Source organism: Hibiscus syriacus, unplaced genomic scaffold (assembly GCF_006381635.1).
Source record: "Hibiscus syriacus cultivar Baekdansim isolate YM2019G1 unplaced genomic scaffold, ASM638163v2 tig00117012_pilon, whole genome shotgun sequence".
Classification (NCBI taxonomy): domain Eukaryota; kingdom Viridiplantae; phylum Streptophyta; class Magnoliopsida; order Malvales; family Malvaceae; genus Hibiscus; species Hibiscus syriacus.
Genome location: NW_024063524.1, coordinates 2266335 through 2274887, shown reverse-complemented (window position 1 = coordinate 2274887; position 8553 = coordinate 2266335). Strand labels below are relative to the sequence as shown.

The 8553-nt window shown below is 32.0% G+C and overlaps 1 pseudogene; it reads right to left on the bottom strand.

The window, feature by feature from the left end:
• Nucleotides 1-305: 305 nt before the first annotated feature.
• On the bottom strand, nt 306-1637 carry LOC120195365 (annotated as a pseudogene).
• Nucleotides 1638-8553: the final 6916 nt, after the last annotated feature.

Sequence of the window (8553 nt, the reverse complement as noted above, 5' to 3'; positions counted from 1 at the left end):
GTTTTGTGCTCAAATTCTAGTTTTAATAGACTTTAAATTATTTTTGAAAACTTTGAACACATTCAATTAAAGTCCAAAAACATTTTGCCTTAATTTGTTTTATCAAAATATTATAAAGTATGGTTCAACATCTTTTATTTAATTCTTAGCTTTTATTTTAAAAACAACTTTTAAAGCCCCCTATTTAATCTCATCCAAAACTCTACCTTATCTCATCATTTTCTAAAACAGAAAGTTCACTTCATCAGAAACACCAGTCTCTGTGGACCAACCCTGCTTTCCTACTCTACTCTCTCTCTTTATTTTTAAGAAGCCGAAATTATTTTGATAGTAAAACGACACATGTCAATGTGCGAAATCGTTTCGTTGGGAGGATTACAGACATTAGAAGATATGCGCTTCAATACTGGGGTGAGCCCAATACCTTCACCCCGGAGTCGCAAAACTGAAGAGACCACCTTTTCTTCTTCATCTTCGCCAACCCAAGGAACTACTTCCAAGTACTCCAAGCATGATTGTGTGCATGAGTTAAAGCCAAGTAGTTCAGCAACCTTCAAATAAGTTCATGACACGCAAACTGAAATTTCTTAGAAGAACAAAACTAATTAATTCACACCATCTAGATTCACACCTAGTAAGCATGACATCCACGTACACAACCTATGTATCAAAGTTTAGGAACATTTATAAGAGGAAAAGAAGGCTATAGACAGATTATATTGGTAGAAATTTTGCAGAGTAAATCCAGTAAGAAATATAGGGTCTCAAAGTAACAAATGAGACTCAGAGTGCTGATATGCCTTCAATTTAAACTTGAAACAAGTCTTTTCACTAGCATTTATCAAGTTCAAAGACACATATGACAATAATTGAGTATACTATAACGATTATTATTAAGACTGGAAATATATCAGGAAAGGTATTCTTAACATGCTTGTGTATGCACAATATAACAAGATTTCAGCTCCTAAAAATAGGAGGGCCATAGCCTGAATGTGCAAATTACCATGAGAATATGGAGCACATGTGAAACACTTTGTTTCATTAATGCCTGCTTCATTTCTTTGCAGTACACCAATCTCACAGTTTCGACAAAACTTTCGACATCCTCCCAGTCATCACTTTCTAGGTATGACAAATCAAACTCTTCTTCGTAAAGTTTATCGGTGAGAAAACAGCTATGCTCCAGTAGAACTTTCTTGTGGACACTCAATCTCACAAAAAACCCTCGCTTGCCAAGTAGAATCAACTTCATATCACTGGTTCCTGGTTCACCGTATTCAATTGCCACATTCCTAGGCGCAAGTTCTACCTTAGGCCTTGGCACCCTCTCCGGAACAATCGATGCACTAATATCATGATTAACAGGAGAAAAAGTTCTTTGATCATCATAGATAACTCTGATTTTGTTGGGGTGTTCATCGGCGTCTTCTCGGTAAGTGGGATTTATTTCCGATGAATAGTAATTAATATTGGGTGTTTAGAGGCTTTTGTGATTTGAGAGTCTTTTAGAACACAACAGGAGAGGGACAACACCAAAAACCTTCAGGGGTCGCTGCAATTAGTACATTTTTAATAATGGTTTGGCCTTGCTCTAACCTAGAAACTCTAGTTTCTACCATTTCCAGCATTAACTCAATGTATTATTTTAAGAACTCAAAATTTCTATACAATAATAAATTAGCTCTTTCCTAACAAAAGATAAAAAAATTTTCTGAAATAAATCTACTAAAAGCGCAGAAAATAGAAAGAAACTTGAAACAAGCTTTCTTCTGTATCCGACAGAGAGAATCTTGAAAGCTTCCAAAACAGTAAAACCTGAGCGAAAGAAAGACTTGGGTTAATGTGTAACCTGGTATCTCCCCTGAAAGTCCATCTCTCAATCTATTATTTGTAAGCTCAGGGATGCCTAAAATGATTGATTGAGAGCTATGGTGCTACGCATCAAGGGAACCATTCAACACAGACTGCATCCGGGGCAGAATGAATAACGAGTAAAGTGGCGCACTTTAAATTCTTTTTTTTTTATAGGAGAAATATAGAACCCACAACAGCTAAAACAAAATCAACTAAAAAACAAAAGAACTTGATATATTGGGGTTTGCTTTGCTTTTACTTTTACTTTACCACTGTTTCTGTCTCATATGTCTTCGATTATTGTTGTTTTACTCTGCATGCCTTTGCCACTCGAATATTCTTCCTTTTGTCCTAAAACACTTTCCTATTCATATCACAATAAACCAAGCTTCACTTTTTAAGTCTCTCTCCTCGTTTTTTTTGTTTGTAAGGGTAAAATACATCATTTTTCACTTAATTTTATTCTTTCTCATATTTCTATCACTCTACTTTTAATTCTTCAATCTATTCATTGAACTTTAAAATTGTTCATGTTTTAGTCGCTTTGAATTATTTTATTATTATTTTATTATGATGTGAATTTTTTTTATTTAGGTTAAATTACACAGTTCATCACTGAACTTTACTCTCTCTCTTATTTTACTCACTAAACTTTTAATTTTTTCAATTTACACACTTAACTTTATAAATTAAATATTTTTGTCACTCCACCCTTTTACTTTTAAGTGTGTGATGGAATGACCATTTTTATTAATTCTTTACTACCATGTATGTATTAATTAATATTTTATTAATATTATTTTTTATTAATATTTTTTCACTGTTATCTCTATTAAACAGAGAAGTGAAGATTTGTTAGAGCAGGCAACCGACAAAGCATCTTTTCGGCTATTCATTCTCCGATCCCTTTTGTTCGTCGTTAGATTGATCCTAAATGGAAGTATGTTAGTCCCCTCGTCATTGCGAGTCTCTTCACCATCTGGATCAGGAAGACAACCCTCCAACGTTGGTGATTATCTCTAGCCGAACATGGGTGTTGGAGAGCTCCATGCATGGTGGAAACAAATTCAAACAGCTGACCACTTCGACAAGAGATTCAAACTGAGATGGGTTGATCTCAGAAGAGCTCCATACATGGCGAGATTTAGATGAAGGGTGTCATCATCAAGAATCTGGGCATTTATTGTTTCAAGATGAATAAAGTGGTGGGTTATTTTTTTGTATGTTTCACTCCATGCATGGTGGTTGTTGTTTTCTTTTCTGGGGATTTCTTTTAACATACATGGGTAACTTGCAATATATGAGATTTCAGAGATAACACTTAGCGATCATCAAAGCCATTGTCATTTCATTATTGAATTTAAGCAGTGAAGTTGCCATTCCCTCCCACTGTGCTTTACGACTTTTTTTAAATTAATTTCGACATTTAAATCACAAGAAAATGAATTTCAAATAGCAACTCCATTTGAAGTTGGGATTGCTTTGGTTAAAGGAAATTAATAATGATTTTGGAGTTTATTTGGGTAGAAGTAACATACCAGTTGGTGTGGACGTAGTGATTTGGGTGAGTGTGCTCAATGTGAAGATGATGAAGGTTGATGGTGATTAAGATGGAGGTAGCGTAGATAGTACAAAAGCGATGGTTGAAGGTTTTCGAAGATAGTAGATAGTGGGATTGTATTGGGGTCTTCGATAACCTTTTTTTCTCTGATTTATACTTTTTACTATCCTTTTTTACTTCTCTTTGTTTGGCCAACGATGGTCAAAACGATGATTGGAGTGGTCAAAATCTGAGTTCATTCAAGTTGAGGAGAAAAATGAAGAAAAAACGAGAAGAGAAGAAAGACGAAAAAAGAAGAAAATATGACGAAATGAAGGGGAGGAAAAATATATTTTCCTGACATGCATTTTAGCATTAAAAAAATATTTAACTATGTCAATTCATAGCGTCAAGATTAACAGTCCGGTGACAAAACATCAATCTATAAAGTTAAGTGAGTAAATTGAAAAAATTAAAAGTTTAGTGAGTGAAATAAGAGAGAATATAAAATTCAATGATGAATCATGTAATTTATCCTATTATTTAATATACAAATAATTTAAAATATAAAATTAAATTAGATGATGATCGTCCACTGTTATTCGACATTGGACGCCATCGTCAATGGCCGTAGATGACCGTTAGATCTCAGATTTCATCGGTCGCTTTATCTTGACCCCTGATGTGAATCTGGCCTTCATTTTGTCGTAACATTCTCCGAATTCGATCAAAAGTGATAAAATTGAAACATCAACTATCGTTAACTCTCAAGATGGTGGACGTTCGATCTCAAATTTCATGGGTCGTTTCGTCTCAATCCCTGAGTTTGAATCTAACATCTATTTTGTCAGAATATGCTCCGAAGTCCACGAATAAGAGATCAAAAGTGAGGAAACCAAAATATTTTCATCAAGATTTACGGGTTTTGGGAAGTTTTACGGTGAAACAACCACCAGAATTGGACTCAACATGTCAAACTGAGTCTTTTCATACAATTTGGGGTCAAATGATTATCATTTTCGAAGGTCGATGATGGTCAACAACGATGAGAAGAGGTAGTGGTCATCAGTGAGGTTTCAGATGAAGAAGATATATGGGTTAGGAATATTATTTTATTATTTATTTTAAATTATTTTAATATTAAATAATATAATAAAAAAAGTCACATCATATAATAATAGATTAATTTAGAGTAACAAAAATAGAAACAATTCGAAAGTTTAATGAGTAAATTGAGAAAAATTTAAAGTGTTGTGAGTGAAATAAGAAAGAGATTAAAGTTTAGTGAGGATTGATTTGGTTTACCCTTTTCTTAAATATTTATATTTCGACAAACCCCATAAATAGTTCGGGTTCTTTCTGTCTTGAGTTATTTGTTTTAGGTAAACTATACTTGACCACCAAATTATAGCCCATTTTTATTTTGATCACCAAAATTTTTGAATTATTGTCAATCAAGTCATCCAACTATTTAAATGCATTCAATCAAGCAACTGGTCATTAACAATTAACGGAAGTGATGGCATGACAGTTAGTAAAATTGGTATAATTATACATTTGGTCAATGTTACTTATATATTCTATCAATTTGGTCATAATATTAATAAATTAAAATAAATTTAATCTTTGAAAAGTTGTACCACTTGTCATCATTCGATTGAGGGATTTAATTTATTTTAATTTAATAATTTTATTTTGCACCAATCATGTGTCACCTTCTAGTTTAAAAAGCATTAAATATGTTATATATGTTGAATACTAGCCTAAACTTAAATTATTATTATTTATATATCTTAGCTTAAATTCACATATTAAATTAAATTAAATTAAAATTTTAAAATTAAAAATATATTTTATTCTTATTTTAACTTAAAAATATATTTTAATTTTTTATTAACTTAAAAAATATTTTATTGTTACCTTACCTTAAATATTTATATTTTATTCTTATAATATTTTAAATTAAGATAAAATAAAATATTTTTTAAATTTAAAATATATTTTTAAAATAAAAAAAATATATATATACATTATTAAGTTAAAAATAAGAATAAAAAATATATTTTATGTTAAAATAAGGACATACTGTATTTAATAATTTAATGTAAGATTAAAATATATCTAATAATTTAAGTTAATAATATAATATATGTAATAAGTTAAAATAAAAATAAAATATAATTTTAAAAATTAAGATAAAAATAAAATATATTTTTATGTTATGATAAGATTAAATATATTTAAAGTTAAAATAAAAATAAAATATATTTTTAGGTTAAGACAAGAAGAAAATAGATTTAATAATTTAAAATAAAAATTAAAAAAATATCATTAATGTTAATATGTAAATTTAAGTTAAAATATAGAGTATTAAATAAAATACTAAGAATTTAAGTTTAGACTAATATACAAAATATATATCATATGTAGTATATCCTATACCGAATAATCAACTTGGTTCAATGGTTGGAATGTTGCTCTATCCTCCAATCAAGTGGCGACACGTGTCATGATATTTGACACTAGTGACACATGACACGATATGATTTGAAGATTAAATTTATTTTAATTTATTAAAATTAGGACTAAATTGATAGAATATATAAGTAATAATGACTAAATGTGTAATTTTACCAATTTTACTAACTGTCACATCATCACTTCCGTTATCTGTTAATGATTAGTGGTTTGATTGAATATATTTAAATAGATGGGTGACTTGATTGACAAAAATTTAAAAATGATGGTCAAAAGAAAACAAACTATAATTGGGTGGTCACTGTTATAGTTTACCCTTTATTTTATGAGATGTTGATGGATTTTCCATGCAAAATTGAGCATCGTTTTCATTGATACTGGTGGGGTGAGCCAAATGAGTAATTTCATGGTGATTTATTTATTTATACGAAATCTAAGTTCTCCCCACTTTAAAATTTTTTATGCAATTTTCAAAGCATATGGTATTTTCTGGCGTTTTTACCAAAAATTACCCTAATATTAAAATATTCCCAATAAGACACTCAATCACCAAATATGCCCGAAATAACACCCATTTAAAAAAATCCTCTAAGGCATGTCTGGTGCACCACGCCTTCGACTGAGGCGTGTTTGGTGCACTGCACCTTTGCCCATCCACAAAGGTGTGTTTGACATGGTATGCCTCCCCCGACCGATCGTCCATCGTGTCCTACCCATCTCCATCCCCTACATTCCCTGTCACCCCTACCTCAATTAATTGACTGAAAAAAATCAGAACAACTCGTTGTAGGGGAAGCACTTTCATTTTTTGGATAATATTTGCCATTTCATAGTGTCCCATCTCATCAAATATATAGCGTTTATGGAAACAGTTCCTCGACTGCCGACATATAAAAATCTCAGTTCACATAATTTTCTGAGAGGCTCGTTCAAAGGGAAGAGTTTTCCCTTTTTTCATAGAGTCTTTGACATGTCATAGTGTCTCATCCCATCAAACATAATTGACGAAAATAATTCCCCGACTCTCAATCTCTTAAAATCTTAAATTCTCAAACTCTCTAACTCTGAAACTCTGTAACTCTCAAACTTTCAAACTCTCAAATTCTCAAAATGTCTCCTATTTCAGCTATTGTTTAGTATGATTGAGAAATTTGGAAAGATGAATCCAGGGTTGTTTTCCGATCAGATCATTATATCCTCATTACCTTCAAGAGAAACATCACTATTGAGGAATTAGTAATAAAAATCTCAATGAAGGCTCTGTTGGAAATACTAGAAGACTGTCTAAACTTCAATACAAATTTCCGACTGAAAATTTTCGTTTAACATATACAACATTCGACCTCTCCACTGACGAAGGTGTTTCTATGATGGTTGATACTTTCAATCAAAATTCAGACTTTATTACAAAAATGTATGCCACATTTGTTGACGTTCATGCAGTTCGTGGTATGTCATTATTCTCCTACTATGGCTTACCTCAACCAGTTCATCAAGTTGACAGTCTAACTGAAACAATCTGTAATGATTTCACATCATTAATGGCAAATTCACCTCCTGGTACCATTCCATCAAGTTCCATTGGGAGACATTTATCTGTCAGCTTCTTCGACCTCAATATAGAGATGCATTTGACACAACACTCAGTTCATAACCCATATGGCGACATCCCTTCAAGTTCTAGAGTAAGGCATTCATCTACGAACTTGTTCGACCTAACACCAGAATCACAGAGGAACCCTCAAATCCACCAGAAGAACCTCTTCGTGAGCTAGGAGCGGATAGTGTCGAGACTGGATTATTCGTTGAACTTGAATCATCGCACTTCAGCATGGACTCCGATGATGATACGAATGAAGTTCCATGAATACATTTCAATATGAACATCCAACACACATGTTTCAAACTGATTATGACATGATGTACATGTCAGAATTTTTGGATATGCCTAATGTTGGAGACTATAGTAGGCATTTACCAGTCAACAATGGTGATTTATATTGTGGAATGGAGTTCACATCTAAAGACGAAACAATGATGGCAATAAAGAATTACAATATTCGTAATTCAGTTCACTCTAGATTCGATCGATCTACCATCGAAAAATATGTATGTTATTGTGTCGATAACGACTGCAACTGGATGGTTCATGTTTCAAAGAGTAAGAGAAAGAACAAAATATGAGAACTAACAAAATACATTTGTCCTCATACATGTTTTGCACGAGGGATCAACTAGGACCATCGAAACTTTGACTTCAATGTTATTTGCCTATCCATCATGCTTATGGTCAAAACAAGCTCTCAAATAACTATTGCAGTGCTGATTTTTGCAATACAATCTCAATATAGGTACACTGTATACCAACTTTCAGAAGTATTCAAGGTATATGAATATGAGTTTCCCCCTATTGGTAATGAAAAAGACCCAAATGAGGTTCAAACTTAGCTTTCAATTATACCAGATCCAGACTTATTAAGGGATCCATGTCATCCAAAATCCACTCGAATTCATTGCAATATGAATATTCGAGAAACATCAAAAGAACACAAAAGATGTGGGCATTGCAGAAACCTAGGCCACAATAGGAAAAATTGTATATCTCTTTTATCATCACGTAATCGATGACCACTACTTATGTACTTCTATTTTCTAATGTTTCAAATTATGTTATTTCA